This window comes from Lactuca sativa, chromosome 3 (genome assembly GCF_002870075.4).
Source record: "Lactuca sativa cultivar Salinas chromosome 3, Lsat_Salinas_v11, whole genome shotgun sequence".
NCBI classification, from domain to species: domain Eukaryota; kingdom Viridiplantae; phylum Streptophyta; class Magnoliopsida; order Asterales; family Asteraceae; genus Lactuca; species Lactuca sativa.
Genome location: NC_056625.2, coordinates 30,138,032 through 30,156,568, shown reverse-complemented (window position 1 = coordinate 30,156,568; position 18,537 = coordinate 30,138,032).

The following is an 18,537-nucleotide window of genomic DNA, read 5'->3' as shown; positions in this document are numbered from 1 at the left end:
GAGATTCTAAGCAAGAGAATGTGGAATGGAGCGATGGGCCAGATGGACGTGATCATTGTCAACAAAGGAATGGGCTCGAGCTAGTCCAAACCAAGGGGGAGATTGAAAGACCCTGTCTAATGGTTTGGTCTAGGTATACTGATTAGTGGTAGTGATTGTGTAGAAAGTCAATTTTGTCTAGTTTACAGTTGGTATGTGTTTACGGCCGTAAACTCCTTACGGCCGTAAACTCCTTGCGGTTGTAAGTCTTGGCTATAAATAGGGCGTTGTGTCAGACTTTAAAAGTTGTTGATGCCTTCGTGTTTTCTCCAAGTTGTATCTAACGTTTTATTGCTTTAAGGCATATGCAAGCTTGGTTCGTTTTGTTATATTGCTTATTGTTTCATCTTTGCTTCTGTTATTCGTCTTTGATCATTGGTAGATCTATTTTTCGGGCTTTACAGTTAGCGGATTTTAACGAAGGATCGACAATTACTCCAATTGGTATTGTACCTACTCGGGAATCTGGGTAACTTGACGATGAAATCTATGATAGTCATCTTTTATTTCCATTCGGGTATCTCGGGCTGCTGGAGCGATCCCGAGGGTTTCTAACTAGGCTTCTCAGGTCTGAGCGAGTAAATGGGGTTAGACGGTCATTGTCAATGTCTTAGTCTTGCTATCTAAGCTTTCCTTTCAGCTAAGGGCAGCTCATGTTTATGTCTTTCTGATCGAAGATATGCTTGATACCTAAACCATCCCGACGTTGTTGGCATTGTTGGTGGTTGCTGCTTTTGGGCAGTTTCACTTGAAATGCCCGATTTCTCCACACCTATAGCAGGCCAGTTTGATACTTGATCTGGAAGCTTGATCGGTTTGTTGGACTGGTGTTCTGCAGTTTCGAGCAAGGTGGCCTTTCTTTCCACAGCGGATGCAAATCTTCTTGCGACATGGACCAGGGATACGATGGTGATAACTGCACTTGTTGCACCAAGGGAGGTTACCAACATACCCAGTGGTAGGTGCTTGCGCTGTAGACGCAGCAACAGGAGTAGTGGCAGCTTGAACTGCCACAAATCCATGCCTTTTGGAGGGTCCTTGTGAACTCTAACCCTTTCGCTTTTTCCAGATAACCTTATTACTCTCATTACGGTCATTTTGATGCTCCTGGACATTTTCATGGTTTTGGGGGTAGGTGTTACTTCCTGGTCCACTGAACCTACTAGGGTACAATTGTTGGATTTTGAGTATTCTAACACTCCTATGGTGTAGATGCAACCCTATAAACCTTGGATCTATGTTTTCTCTATTATACATGTAAATAAGAACTTTCCAAGGCTTTAATCCTAACTAGCATACTATGAGGTAACTATACTACAAAGACTAGTTAGATGACATACCTTTTGGTGTAGCTTGATGTCTTCAAGCTTTAAGAGCTTAGCCCCAATAGTGTGGAAGCCTCAAATGGAATCACAAATCACCAAAACACCTTGGAAGACTTTAGAGAATATGGATACTTGGTTCTCTCTAGTGAAATTGGCTAGCCCTCTTAGTGTACCCACTTTAGTGCCCATTTCACCAACCAAGGACATCTTTATATAGTGTAGAGGATTAGGGTTAAACCCTAATACCCATGACCTTTCAATTCCTAGGATCCATGGGTTAAAGCTCCATGGACTATCCATAAAGACTTACCCCAACCTAAATGAACTTGGCCCATTACACATATATATATCTAAGAGTCCATATTTAATTAGTTCATTTTGATCATTTAATTAATTATAAATTAATTCTTAATCAATACTAATTAAATAATATGATTATATTAACATATTAGAACTTATAATATATTAATATAAATCATAAATATACTATTCTCAAAATACTATCCATATAAATTGTGCCGGTGAAGTGCAACCCAAATGGACCATGCCGGGTCGGGTCAAGTACATACCAAATATAGTTATGGACTTAGACATTAATCCAACAGTCTCCCATTGGATAAGTCTAAAACTATTATTGAGTATGACTTCAAAACCTAACTGGCAATCGTAGCTCTTAAAGCCGCTGTCGAACTCTGATCTTGTCAATGAACTTGTCCATAAGATAAGGGATCATATATTCCTCCATTCTAGATATCATATGGACTGAGACATGGATTTTAATCATTCTCTCTGTCCATTTGTTGTTTCCCGATTTCCGATTCATGATGACTGACTGATTAAACAAATCAAATTAGTCCTGGCTTGGCCAAGCACTCACATGTATCATCATTAAATCATCGAGGGGCACACAGATATCGCTTTTATCCCGAAGGTAAAAGGAATGGATAAACTTCGACTCATATGGCTTGTTCTACTACTTGTTGAATCATACACAAAGGCACATTTTATAACACCGAGTTACCGAATGCGTTTTCGTGCAATCAATGTACAACTAACTCATAGTAACAACTCATATCTCTAGGTTTGAAGAATATAAGATATTATCGTCTCATGATCACTCGTGATAAAATCCATGAAGTGATTCCAATGAGCGCGCGTTGAATCCAATACTCAGAACTTATGAGCACTCATGAGTGTTGTAGCCCTTTGTCCAACATCTTAGACCTCTACAAGCCAACCCATGACAGTCTTAATTCATATCTACTTCCAACATATGACCGACTGTGGATGGTTTGAATAACTTAGTCATTCCAGAAGAATAACCTAGTTTATTCTGGAAGTTAAAACATGCAAAGTGAAACACAAGAATAAATGAATCAAATATGGTATCAAACCCTATGAATATAAATAAACACTTTTATTTATCACCATACTGATTACTCATTATTCATTGTTTCGTTTTTATCAACTTTATACTTGAATTTAAAACAATAGTTGTCCCATGCTCCAAGCATGTACACTATGTTTTCTAAACACTAGTCATGCCATACAAAAAGTATGCATACTATGTTTGTCTATGATCTTTACTTTGTGAAATATATCAATTGAGCATAACTCTAATGATCATCTTTTCACAGTCCCAAACCCTTAGTGCAAATGCAAGAATTCCAAATTCATGCCATTTACTGAAATCTGTTAGATTCTAAACTTATATGCATTGATCCTCTTATAATGATTATGCACAAATTCAACCAGACTTGGTAACAATCATTATAGAGTATTCCAATGGAGATCAACTCCTTGGAAACATCCTTCTTGCATTAAGTTTCCTAATCTTACATATTGAATACTTTCTAACTTTGAACCATTTCCATATTCCATTTGACTATCACTTCCGAACAAGAGTTGCCTCTTTTCATATTATGTCAATATGGTCCTTCTAAAGTCAACAATATACTTCTAACTGTCCTTGAACAACCAATCCTTGGTAAACCTTAGATTGTCCTCAACAATTGGTTAATCATTTTAGTCATATCCAATTCTAGACCTTTTCCCTTCTTAATGCCCCAGGCATTTGGAAAATTTTAGAAAGGATGAATATAGCACATGTAATCGATCCTATATCCGAAGCATATGGGACACAATTCATGATGTCTCACATAAAGACTAAACCAGTCTTTTTCTATAATATTTCCATTTCTATTTGCCAAGTTCTCATAATTCAGATTATGAAAAAGGGATGTCGTAATCATAATCGAATTTTAGAATGTAAATAATGAACCCATATATAGAATTTCCTTATGTTGAGCCATTCCAACATGAAATTCATATATATTCTTGACTAAATACGATTAAGACCTCAAGCTAAGCTTTTAGATTTGAGATGAAGTATAATATCCTCTCCCTTAATTATAGCAAAACAACTTTTTTTCCAATTGAGACTTTTTGTTTTTCTATAATTAACATTGCTAACTTGCAACCTTTATCATAATTATCATGCTCCCACTAACATGATGATTAATAGCATAACACTTATGCTCCCACTAGCTTTGACATGTACCCAGAAATCAACTGGACTTCTAGAAATCAATACTTTATTGACTTTCTTACCAAAGTTCAGATTTCTGATACTAGATTGCCTTGATAAGGCTTTATCAAAATCACACACCTCTCTTAGATAGCTCACAGGTGTGTCTAAACAATTTCAGAACTATGAAAAGGGATGTCGTAATCATAGTCTAAATTGTTTAGACCTTTTTCCATTTCTCATAAGTCAATGTTAGTGTGCCGGTTAACCACACACGCTCCACTAACGACTTTGAGAACTGCAAAAGTCACAATTGCTATCTACTTAAAATCTACTTAGTGAAAGAGTTTCCTTACCATCATTTTCATGAATCGAAGAGAAACCTTATGACACTTAGATTTTATGGTGTAAGCGTTCCTATCCATGTGAATTTGTCAAAACCATAACCACATGACTAGGTTAGTGACAAATCCTAACTCATATGGATTGAACTTGTGCAATCTAAACTTCTTACCACCTGGCAGCTCAAGGGCCTTCCATTGCTTCCAAGTAGTTATCCAAACAATTGAGAACATGTAGAACTCAAATGTATAGCCAATTTAACTGGAATGGGCACAGAAATGTCAACACGATAGGTTATAAACCTCTAGTTGTGTGCTAGTGATGAAATACAGGTTTTTGTTCTTGATTACTTCTTGAAACCCTTTCAGGATCTTTTAGACTTCCACTGTCTCCTTGACCTATAAGACTTTCTTGCCAAATATTCAAGAGATAGTGTGTGGATTCTAATCAAGACAGAAACTTAACACAATTAGCCTTAGTTGATCTTTGTTTTATCCAAAACATCACAACTTACCAATTTCAAATGTACAAGAGTAGAAAACTTTTACTCTTACATTTGACAAGTGTTTTAAACCTTCTTTAAGACATGTCACTCAAGTTATAATCTTAGAGTATAACTCTATGAACTATTTTCGAATGAAGTATGAATCATCTTCTTGATTTAACCACTTCAACAATTCATAACTCCTCTTTTTAACTCTCAGAAGGTACTTAGAGGATGAATTGTGATAAGGCCTCAAAATCATGAAGATGATCTTAAAACATGATACTAAAAGGACTCTCCCATCTTTTCAGATTTGAGAAACTTTTATCCTTCTGCCTAATTTGATTCTTCTTATTCGTTCTGTCATACATTGAAAAATTTTCCAATGCTTCAGAATTATACTTAAGCTTGTAAGTATAATCATATTTACTAAACCTTAGTAAATCATGACGAATAGTCTTATCCATCTTTTGTGGTGGACTTTGACAAGGGCACAAGAAAGTGTACTTGATCCCTTAGTCCTTTTCTTGACTCACACATCCATGTGAACAAGAAGTTAGTCTTAATTTTCCAATGCTCGAAAGTTCTCATTCATCATACTATACAACTTGCATGATTCCAAGTTTCTATCCAACTGAAACTTGGGTGATAAGAATCTTTCCTTATTTGGTAAATTTAGACACTACCACAAATGAAAGACTCAAATTCATATTTCCAATATTGCTATCAATGGAATCATATAAACAACATCTTTTTTTTCAAATGCCATTGTAAGGATATTTTTTTAAAATAAATAAAATTACAAACTTTTCTTTTATTTTAAAACTTTACGGAAAAACTAATCCTTACAATTCAGATGTATATAAAAACTTGTTGTCATCTATTCCTAAGCAATCTATCATAACTCTTAAGCATGTGCTCAAAATTCTGATCACCGAACCATGCGATCGAAATCCATCTTCGCGATCAGCATCAGCATATACTTCCTTTAAGTTTATTTACTTTTCTTTGATTCTTAAAACATCAACATGTGACCCAGCCACATCATGTAATGAGAATCTCCAAGTAGGAACTTAATAGAGTTGGGCCATGGACTTTACCTGAAATAAAGTCAAACTTATTGACTTTATCATCCTTAGGTAAGTTTGGCAGCTTCATAACCAAATCTGTAAGTCCCTAAAATGCCCGTGTATCAGTCAGATCCGTTTGATGGTGCGGAATCCCAATCAAACGGATGATGCAAAATAAAATAGAAGAGAAAGAGAAGAAGAATAATATGAATCTTCGTATGAATTGATATGAATTAAGATCCGAATACAAAAGATTCACATACAATGCTTTCTAGTTCTCTCTGGCCGTAAGCTCTCTAGTTCATCAATCATCAAAATCTACTCCTCACCCTAACACCTCTATTTATACATATTGGATATGGGCCGGAAACAAATGGGCCGTAAATGAGTTTACGGCCGTAAGGTGTTTACGGCCGTAAACTCAGCCGTAAACATGGCCGAAAACTCCACAATTATTACACAAAAATACAATGCCCAGAAAAGTAAAGTATAAACCATATTTTGACCCAACAATCTCCCCCTTGGTTTATAGCTTTCTTTTCTTAATTGACCCAACAAGCTCCCCCTAAAAAGTAGCTGGCTCTTCTTGTCAATCTTCAATGAGAGCTTGGCTTCAGCTTTAACCTTCGATTTCTTCACAGCATCAAGATGAACATATGAATCTTCAATAATTGACTTCATCTTGAGCGGTTGGGTTTTTCTTCAGAATTTGGCATTGAACACACATTGGGTGAGGAGGCTTCTTGTACTGATTCTTGAAAGATGGTGCTTTCAGCTTGAGAATCTTCAGAGAGAACATCAGAGAGAACAAATCTTCTAGATCACTTCAGCAAGTTCATAGATAGCAGCAGACTGATTGAGGAGGCTTCAATGCAATCCGTCACATATTCTTCAATTGCAGCTTCACCTTGCTTCTGGGGTTGAAGGATTGAATGTTGAAAGAATGATCTTCATTTCTTGCTCCTTCGAATGAGAATTCTTCGATGCTCACGGACGAAGCTTTAGGCTCAGAAATCTTCAACACAAACTCCATGAGTCTTATCTATACCTGAAATCACTTTTCAAGACAAAACAAAACTAAAAGAAAAATTAGCACACAAATTAAAATAGAAACAAAAATATTTTTGGATTTTTTAATTTTTCTGAACAAGAAATAAAACAGAAATAACACTATTTTTGGATTTTTAATTTTTTTTTTTGATTTTTTTTTATTATTTTTAATTTTTAATTCTCCCATAATATTTAAATTAGAAGAAACTATAATAAATTTAACAAAAATAAAAATGATATATAACTTTAAGGGTGATTTGGGATCAAAGTTTTTAGACAGCCTTTATCCACTTGTCGGTACCTTCCATATTCACATCTTTGTCTGGTCGATCGTCGGTATTGTTGTCCACTTAAACACGAAAAATTTGTGACTTATTTAGGACATACTATTTGATACAAGACAAGGTGAACTTAAGTTCCTAAAAATTATATCTGATCCTAATTCCTTAGATACTATATCTTAAGGACCATTCATCTGACGACGACCAGGGATATTGTTGTCCACCTAAATTGAGAAGCGAGATCTATAGACAATCTTTGAGTGTTCCATTTTAATTGTACTGGAATGTGTTTCCCGCTTCCTGATATGCCCCAGCCATCAAGAACTTCCAGAGTACTCCTTACACCGGGTGAGCAGACAACCATTCAGAGAGAGAAGAGATTCAGAATTCTATTGCTAACTACTTCAGAGGGGTTGAGAAGAAGAAGGTTGCATATGCTGTGTACCAGGTCGGATTAGAAGTCGCGCAAAGGAGACAGCATATGGCTAACAGATGAGAAGTATTTCACACATATATTTCACACACATATATATATCCTGCAGAGAAATAGAGTTGCATATGTTGTGTACCAGGTCGGATTATAAGTCACGCAAAGGAGACAACATATGACTAACAGACGGAAAGAAAGAAAACGATTTTCTACAAACCTAATTTATCGGAATTTACCAGTCGCCCCATCCAACCGGAATTAAGGACAGAATCCGCACATCGAGGAAAAGTTAAGCCACGGTTCCAAGTACGGGTTCATTTAATGTGACGAGTAGATTCCCATATATATCTCCCTGCTCAACCTATCCGAGCGTCGTATTGTCAGGCTGAACGTATCTAACTAGGTCAAGATTTGTCAAGTCTATAAATTTCCTAAGTTTGAATCTCCCTAGTCAAGTCCATTTAAAATTTTTCGTGCCTACCGACTCATCAAGTCAGAGCATAGACCCTTCAACTTCGGGTACGTTACGCAGACTCAGGTTGCCTGTTATCACTTGATAATATCACTTCCCAGAACATCTCCCTCAAGCACATTTCATAACCAACATATTTTTTGATTTTTTGATTTTCTAATGTTTTTGGATTTTTTTATATTATTTTTTTAAATTAAAATTTTCTAATTTTTGTTTTGTTTTTATTTCTCCCCCTAAATTTGTGCATAGGGGAGAAACGAAAATAATGCGCAAATTTAAACTAACCTAAAACAAAAATTAGTCTTTAAAGTGAATCAGGTTAAGAAAAAACTTAGGAGTATAGAGAAGAAAACGCAAACCGTAAGTCACCGATTGAATCTGCATCCAGAAGGTCTGAGAACAGCAAGCATAATCTCAGAACAGATCCGAAAATTCTTCATATCTTTAAGAACTAACCCCGTGTGATCCCTTCTTTCCTTCCTTCTTTCCTTTCCCGCAATGGACACATACTCTCGAACAATATTCTAAGTGTTGTATAGTTGAGAGATGTCCCCAATCATATGCCAGGAGCAGCCACTACCAACAAACCGAAGTCTGATGATATGCCTCCATAGCTGCTCCGACACAGTGCGGGATTAGTTGATCTTTGGAACCCAGTCCATTTTGAAACTGGGTCGACCTTTTTCATCCTTGCACGGTACTCTCTCCCATGACATGTCCTGCTTATCACAAACAGAAGATGTAGAAACGTTAGAAGCATTAGGAATTTTGGGAGTTTGAGCCTTCGGAACCCATTTATAGTTGGGTTTAACCCATTTCTTTTTCGATCCGTTGGGTGGCTCAGCACTTGATTTGGCACTTGAAGCCGACTGCCGAGATGACTTTGACCTAACCAATCTTGGCTTCACAGTAGTATCTCTTGAACTGGGCTTGTTGGCTGACATTTCCTTCTTGCCCTTGGGATTCGGATTCTTGGCCTTGGGAGTTGAATTCTTGGCCTTCTGCGCGTTCCAGTCGTCAATATCTGAACGTGACCTTGAGGGGTATCTTTTGGAGCGTCTCCCTCTTGACGCGTTATGCCAGCCTTGTGCGTAGTAGGGAACATACGCGCGATTAGGACAATTTCTGGCAATGTGTCCAGGTGTTCCACAGTGAAAACATGTCCTTTTCTTCACTGTGGAGTTGTCTCTTCCTGCCCCTGGTGGCATATCCTTGCCTCGTTTCTTGTTGTTCCCATATGTACACTTACAACAGGCACTTTGTTGCGCTGGAATTGGAGGCCTATATTTCTCAACGGTAGGTTTGTTAGAAGCAGCCGAGTTCGAAGCAACAGATTCTGAGTTTAAGGAGATGTTGGATTGTTCAATGGTTTTCTCCTTGTTCTCATTTTCTGCTACTTTACCTGCACATGAAGTAGCAACATTAGTATCTTCAATATTAATGACTCCTCCTGACACAAATCCAGCTCGTTTTCCATATTGAAGATGTGCCTCCCTGTCAATTTCTTCTTGTTTCATAGGGATGGATGTGTAGTTATGATTGTAAGGAGGAGGTACACTATCATACCCTAGACCCTTGTTTTGATTCCTTTTAAACTGCATGCTTTGGTCTATCATATTTGCAACCACCTCACTCGAGAAATCATATTTTCTAACATCAAGTTTGGCGGTTTCAAACTTTCCTTTCAAAGATTCAACTTCAGCCACTAGCTCAGCATTTTGTTTGACTACATAATCATAGTTTTCACATTTGTTACTGTAGTCTTCCTGAATTTTCCTAAAGTCCTTGGTTTTAGCTTCTAACTCAGCCTTCAGGGGTTTATGTCCTTTCCTGAGTTGATATCCTTCATATCTCAGGTCCTCAATTTCTCTCTTAAATAAATCAATTTGATCCCGAAGATATTTAATCGTATCTTCACATGATTGAGAACATGAAACTTCACATGAATGAGAACATGACACTTCATTGACCGGAAGGTTTGCTGAACTCATTGTTTTTCGACAATTCAAAGCGTTAAGTTCTTCAATTATATCAGTCAGACTAAGATGATTGAGATCTTTTGTCTTCTTGATGATAGCCACGTCCATGTCCCACGATTTTGGAAGTGAATTCAACAGCTTTTTGTTGATCTCGGACTTAGTCAAGAAGATCCCAACTATATTCATCTCAGTAGTAAGTGTAGTAAACCGCTGCAACTGATTTTCGAGTGTTTCTCCAGGGACATAATTGAAAAGGTTGAAATTTTGTCTTAACATATCCTGACGACTTTCTTTCATGTTCTCAACTCCCTCATAGACCTTAAAATCAATAATAAAAAACTAGAAGCTAGAATAAAAATTAAACGTCAAATTTAAAATGCCTTTATTTATTTATTTATTATTTTTTTTTAAATCAACCTTAAAAGACAAATTAAAGAAAATCAAACTCAAAAATCGAACTTGAAAAGTCAAACTTAAAAGTCAAACCGAAAAGCTAAATTTGAAATATTAAAAGTTAAATGAGAAAGTCAAAGCTGAAAGTCAAAGGTCAAACTTGAAAGTCAAAGTCAAAATTTTAAAGTCAAAGGTCAACCTTGAGAGTCAAATTTTAAAAAGTCAAACTTGAAAAGTCAAACCAAAAAGTTAAATTTGAAAATTAAAAAAATAAACGAAAAAGTCAAAGTTTAAAATCAAAGGTCAAACCTGAAAGTCAAAATCAAAATTTAAAATAAAAAGTCAAAAATAAAGAAATAAATAAAAACAATTTTTTATTATTATTATTATTTTTATTTTAATTTTGGATGAAAAAGGAATTTTAAAATAAAAGGAAATTGATTTTTGGGTTAAAAATGTCAAAATTCGAAATTTGGTGCGAAAAAGTCGGGTTATATTTTAGTTTTCGAAGGAATGGAACAAGGAGTCAGCTAGTTGAGTTGGTAAGGCGTTGGTCTTCTATGTGGGGGATCCGGGTTCGAATCTCGGCACACTCTAAAATCGCTGCTTAGCCGGCTTCCCTGGCCGAGCCGTATACTTCCAATCCGAGCCACAAACTCCGAGCCGCCACGTCCGAGTCGCAAGCCGCTGCCGAGCCGAGATCTCCGGAAACCCTAGTCGCAAACGGGAATGCGCCGCCGGCCGTAAATAGTTTTCGGCCGTAAACTCCGGCCGTAAACAGTTTCCGGCCGTAAATAGTTTCCGGTTACGTGAAAATTCGACTTTGAAGCTCCAAAACTCGATCAAAAACCTTTTTTTATGAAAAACACAAAGAACAAACCCCCCTTATTTTTGCGAGATCTATCCAAAAACGTAAAAATATCTAGAAAATAAGATCAAATAATGCCCCAAATAGAGTTTACGGCCCAAGAACTCGGTGTTTACGGCCGTAAACTTGGACCGTAAACACAGAATATTCAGATTCCAAACAAATTGTAAGACCTTTTGACTGATACAACTTGGCTCTGATACCAATTGTAAGTCCCTAAAATGCTCGTGTATCAGTCAGATCCGTTTGATGGTGCGGAATCCCAATCAAACGGATGATGCAAAATAAAATAGAAGAGAAAGAGAAAAAGAATAATATGAATCTTCGTATGAATTGATATGAATTAAGATCCGGATACAAAAGATTCACATACAATGCTTTCTAGTTCTCTCTAGCCGTAAGCTCTCTAGTTCATCAATCATCAAAATCTACTCCTCACCCTAACACCTCTATTTATACATATTGGATATGGGCCGGAAACAAATGGGCCGTAAATGAGTTTACGGCCGTAAACTCAGCCGTAAACATGGCCGAAAACTCCACAATTATTACACAAAAATACAATGCACAGAAAAGTAAAGTATAAACCATATTTTGACCCAACAAAATCCCCTTCCTTTGGCAATAGAAATATATGGATCCTTAGGTAATAGTACATGGGACTATCTCAGACTTAGCCTTTCTCTTTACCATTTGGTCAACCAAGTTGACTATGGCCAATCCCTTTCCATTGGGAAGAAAATGCATTTCTGGAATTCCTGTGTCACTATTGTCCCTGTCCATAAAGTTTTGGGAAGTTGATCTGCTAATCAAATTTGCTTTACTAGTACACTAAATCATTTCTGATTTAGCAGAACCAAGCAAATAGATAGGATCATTAAGGGTCTTGTCATAGTCTATCTCATAGGAGTCCCAAAGGAACTCACTATGTGACTTAGAAAGTGATTGAACCGCTAACTTTCTCAAGACTTTGACACCCAACTCTCCCGGCTTGTCAGCATGTGACTTCATCTCCAAGATGTGATCACACCTAGACCTTGCCTTGCCAATAGGGCTTGAGTGACCTTGAACTTGTGGGTTAGGGAGAATAATTGGAGGAGGTGGAGGAAGTGAGGTTCCAAGATATTTAGGAAGATCATAGATGTCTGAACTTGACATCTTTTGGGAGATATTCAAGATAGTTGATTTAAAGTCCATAATATAACACCCAATATGAAATATTAAGGCTAGGACCCAACAAACTATTTTATAACTTGGAAGAGGGATGCCGTAATCCAAGCTATAGAATATTTGAAGGTAGGTGAATGACGATTCACCAATTTCCACCATGAAAAACGAAAAAAATTTATTAGGTTTTAATTGGATTTGAAACTCCTAGATCTTTGAGATTCATTAAACTTTCAATTGCATGTTTCAATCTCGAGTGTGCCCTTCAGGTTTTGTGACTGGGATGCCGAGGATCACAAAACAAGGTGTGAATTAACCATGAAAATTACTTGGTACCCTTAAGTGTTTACCTCTCAATCGATGTGCCAGTTAACCACACACGCTCCATCGATACTATGATAAGCATTAAGTTACCCTTTGCCTACCTTGTTAAATACGAGTTAGTGTGCCGGTTAAGCACACACGCTCCACTAACCGACTTAAACAAAGTGCAAAGTGTAATTTCATGGATTAGCACCTTATTCACATTTTCCTAAGTAACTAAGATTGGGTATTATTAAGAGTTTAGTTACTTAGTATTTATCATTAATACTTTTAATGAAGGGAGAATTATAGTCCTGTCAAACCCGTTCGGCTAACGACCCTCCACCACTCAAGGAAGCGGTGGGTGAGAGTGGACACCCATTAAACTGCCATTTTATAGGCAGTAACCTTATACCCCCCTTATAGACCGGCTTCGTGAATGAGGCCTACTAATGGTAAGACTGACTTTACTCTTATACATATATATAAATATTATTAACTTATAATATTATAAAGTATAAGGGTTGAATTTTAACTCTTTAAAATTCTAAGGGCTTAACATGGAATTAAAGTATTCATAAAAGAAAACTTTTCAAATTCCAAAACTTAAGGGCAAGTTTTGAAACTATTCAAAACTCTTGGATTTTCATAACTTATGAGTTTTAATTAAAGTATTAAAACTTTTAATGAAGAGACTCTTGGACATCCATAACTTGAGGACAAGTTATGGAGCCATAAAAACTATTTATAAGAAAATACTCTTCATTTTTTTATAACTGAAGGCATTTTTATGAGTTTTTAAGATTCATAAATGCGACTTTTCATATAACTTGAGGACAAGTTACAAAAACACATTTTATGAACAACTTTTAGATTAATTTGGATTGAAAACATCTAACACATATTTTTCATTAATCTAAAAAATAACTCATAAAACAAGGAAACATAAAACTTTTGGTAATCCATAACTTATGGAGTTAAATGTTTGTTTTATGATGAAACTTTTCATGTTCCATAACTTAAGAATAAGTTATGGAATTCTTTAAAACACTAACACCAAATTTTGTAACTCCATAAAAACTTTGAATCATTTTTTTTAAACCTTTTCATATCCATAACTTATGGAGGTTTCAAAAAACTCTTTAAATCAAACTTTTAAAACTAATAAAATAATCATATCATTTTATCCTTTATTAAATTTGACCTAATTCAACTCATATAGCAAATGATTCAAATTTTACAAATAATTAGTTTTTCACAAAAAAAGTAATTATCTTAAAATTTGACAAACGTCATGTTTTTTTTTCCTTTTTTTCAACTTTGAAAATAAAACATTTGCATCAATATAACAGAAAACAACCCATGTCTCTGATACAACTGTTGGGTTTTGAGCCTTCTAACACTGCTATGGTGTACATGCAACCCTATAAACCTTGGATCTATGTTTTCTCTATTATACATGCAAATAAGAACTTTCCAAGGCTTTAATCCTAACTAGCATACTATGAGGTAACTATACTATAAAGACTAGTTAGATGACATACCTTTTGGTGTAGCTTGATGTCTTCAAGCTTTAAGAGCTTAGCCCCAATAGTGTGGAAGCCTCAAATGGAATCACAAATCACCAAAACACCTTGGAAGACTTTAGAGAATATGGATACTTGGTTCTCTCTAGTGAAATTGGCTAGCCCTCTTAGTGTACCCACTCTAGTGCCCATTTCACCAACCAAGGACATCTTTATATAGTGTGGAGGATTAGGGTTAAACCCTAATACCCATGACCTTTCATTTCCTAGGATCCATGGGTTAAAGCTCCATGGACTATCCATGAAGACTTAGCCCAACCTAAATGAACTTGGCCCACTACACATATTTATCTAAGAGTCCATATTTAATTAGTTCATTTTGATCACTTAATTAATTATAAATTAATTCTTGATCAATACTAATTAAATAATATGATTATATTAATATATTAGAACTTATAATATATTAATATAAATCATAAATATACTATTCTCAAAATACTATCCATATAAATTGTGCCGATGAAGTGACACCCAAATGGACCATGCCGGGTCGGGTCAAGTACATACTAAATATACTTATGGACTAAGACATTAATCCAACAACAATAGCGTCATTGTAGCCGTCACTGCGGCAGAAACAACCAATTGGAACATCACAGGGTCGAATTGAGAAGGAGGTGGTGACGGAGGGTTGTTGTTCCATGAGCTGGGTCCTTTCTTTGGAGACATTTTGATCTAAAATGATTAGGAAAAAGAGGATGGTAAATCCTCTAAATTAAATCAAGAGATATGAAACAAGGGATATCTCTTTATGACAGACATACAATTTTATTAAGCGATAAAGCAGGAATGAATTATCAAGGCAGATAAACTATCGCTAAAGGAATGATCGAGGAGCAACGCTTGAATGAGAATTTACTACAACAAGTTGGATCTAGAATTACTCCCATAGTATTTCGTGATTCGCTGTGAGGACGGCTCGTTGTTTGGGGTATTTGGGTAAGTTTTAGGCATGCTGAACATCACAGTCACTCCCACGCACATGTTGGCCGTGTCTCGAATGAATATAGTTGATCAGGCTATCTTGATCCTAGACACGACTACATAACTGCCCAGGTTTAACCGCAGCGTACAACACCCATTCACTTATGTTTTGTTCTACTTATAGTTACGAATCTCGACGGTCAGTTATACTTGTATGTTTTTGAAAATACTTATATTTTGAAGTATACTTTTAGTTCAAAGCACTTAGGCCCCTTTATGTTTATAGTCTTATACCATGTAAGGTTTGGTATACTTAGTTCACTATAAACAAGGGCTCTGATACCAATCTGCCTCACCCCGAAACCTAGGGCGAAAACGTTCCGGGGCAGAGGTGACATCATGTTAAGTATCACAACCAATGTACATAGTAAGCAAAGTAAACACAAAACATTACATTACATAGATTTCATTACATCTGTTTGAAAGTAAAGTAATACAAGTTTTGTAGATACATAAGTTTAAACAAAAGAAAGATGTGACTTCCATAGGCTCCGTCTTCTGCAAAAGGACGCGTGATACCTGTCTAAGGAGAACCTAAGAATACAAGTAGTTTAAAAATCAGCATAAAGCTTAGTTCATAAGTGGTTTGTTTTTCTGAAAATGAACGAGATTCCTTTTGTTTTCTGAAAAAGTTGTTATCCAAGAAAATTCGATATTTTCTTAAAAATAATGTTTAGTTATCTGTTTTGTTACACAGTTCTGGTTATGAACAGTTGTTACCCCAGGAAAATCCTATATTTTCCTAAAAAAAAAATTTGTGATTAGTTACCGATTCTGAATGTAATGTACAAGTATCTACCATACTTAAAATGTTTGTGTGAAGTTTCTTGAAAGCCTGGTTATTCTTGAAATGTATGTTAGTTTTAACACATATAGAAAACCATTAACATAGTAAACTAATTTCAAAGGTTATTAATTTACTATATTGTTTATTACTAACAAGTAAATCTCTGTTATCCAAATTGCGACCTCTATAACCATACTATAGACTAGATATGGCAAAGGAAGGCCAGTATCATTTATGACTTTTGTCACCCTTGAACCTTTCGGCTCGGCTGTAGCTAGCAGCCAGGTGCGGGGTAGTCAGCACCGTATAGATCTATACACTCAAGTCACGCTCCCTATCTAAGAGATTCTGGTTACAGAAGCGGTCCTCCACTCGCGTATCTCTGTGGAGTGTTTCCGAGGACGTGTCTCCAATCTATAGGAATAAAAAAATTACTAGTAATAATACAGAAAGATCCTGTTACAAACGGTGATCCTCCACTCGCGTATCTCTATGGAGTGTTACCGAGGACAGTTCAAGTTCCAAGTTTCAAGTTCAAAGTTCTAAGGTTAATGCTTTTAACTATATAATTTGGAAAACCATTTTTGAAATATAAAATATAACATTTTATAATGTATTTCACAAATAATACGATAATGTTTTATGCAAGTTCAAACAGTTGTTTAATACGGTTTCCATTGTTAAAAGCAAGTGGAATATGAAACAATTCAATTGAAATAATAAGTTTAAGCACAAGATATTCTTGTACTTTTGCTTGTATCCCCCCTCAAAACATTGAAAAATAGTAGGGGTATGAACTCACCGGACGAGGAATGTGTCGGCTAGGATGCTAAACGTCGGATCGAGACTTGAAAACATGCGAGGTTCCTATGTAATATTAAATGATACACAAATGTATCTAATTAGATTTTAAATCACTAATTAGTTGAGGATATACACTTCTAGTCGCGAAAACACTTCATTTCAAGTGTTTGGAGTGGCCCGGGTGACATCAATGGACATAGATGGTTTGGATATGGAGTTTACTCTTCAAGAGTAAACTCCCAAGAGAGTTTACGGCCCTAATGACCCATTCCCCATGATTTTACGGCCGTAAACTCATGGTGGGGTGTTCTAGAGTGCTAAATGGCCTTATAGCATTTGAGGGGTGATGCTAGATTTGATTCTAGGGCATTGGAAGGTAATTTGGACATTCTAAGGACCATTTGAGGAGTTTATGGCAGTAAACTAAGAGTTTATGGCCGTAAGCTTCCCCTCACACCTTCCTGTGATGTTTTGGTGGTCCTAAGTCAATCACATATGATTCAACTCATTTTTACAAGCCAAGGGGTGAATTTAGGGCACCATTTAACCCATTTAAAGGAGTTTACGGCCCAGGAACCCATTCTTTGGAGGTTTACGGCTGTGAACTCCTAAGGGAGTTGTTTTCATCAAGTTTAAGGCTTCTAATTCATTTGTGGTTGCTTCTAGTTATTAGTTCAAGGCTTAGGAGGTGTGTAAATGGCATTTTAACACCTAAAAAGGAGTTTACTACCCATGAAAGGGTGTTTACGGCCCAATCATGTTCTTGGGCAGTAAAATCATGTTTACTCCCTAAATGATGAGTTTAAGGTGTTCTAAGTCCATTCCAATAAGTCCTTAAGCCATATCTAAGCTCTAAAGGTGGTTTGGAAGGGTTTTAAGGCTCAAAAACCCCATTTGCATGTGTTCACGGCCTAAGGCTGTTCCAGGGCCGTAAACACATGGTTATGGTCCTATTCCATGATTTGAACACGAAATTAAAGGCTAAAGATGTTATACTAGGAGCTAGGATAGTTACCTTGGTGATTTGAAGCTTGAAATGAGTGATTTTGGATCAAGAAGTTGGATTTGAGGAGAGAGGTTAGAGAGAGAGTGAAAAGGCTTCAAATGAGGCTTAAACAACTTTAAATATGGTTTGAATTTTAGACACGGTGGAATTCTACCCGATAATGACGTTAGACGAGGCTTTTGGTCTTACCCGATTAAGTTGTCGTAACCCGATATGGTCGAAACTAAAATTTTTCTAATTACTAGTTTAGGGCGTTTTCATGTGTTTATAACGTGTTTGGATACTTACGAGGTCAAAATAAAAGTCTTAACTTTAATGACCTAATCCACAAACGAAATCGGAACAATTCGCTTAAGACGAGTTTTACGGACGGAACGGGTTACGGCGATGGAACAACTTCGGGTTGTCACATTATCCCCCCGTTAGAGGGAATTTCATCCTGAAATTCAAAGATTAAGATACAAGTTATGGAAAGGGGTGCGGATATATCTGCTTCATCGAATCTTTTACGTTCCCAAGTGATTTCAGGTTTCCGCTCAACATTCCAGCGAACCTTCACTATCAGGATGCGGCTTGGTTTTGTACGTTTGATCTCTCGGTCTATGATTTCGATTTGTCCTTCCAGGAAGTTTAGGTT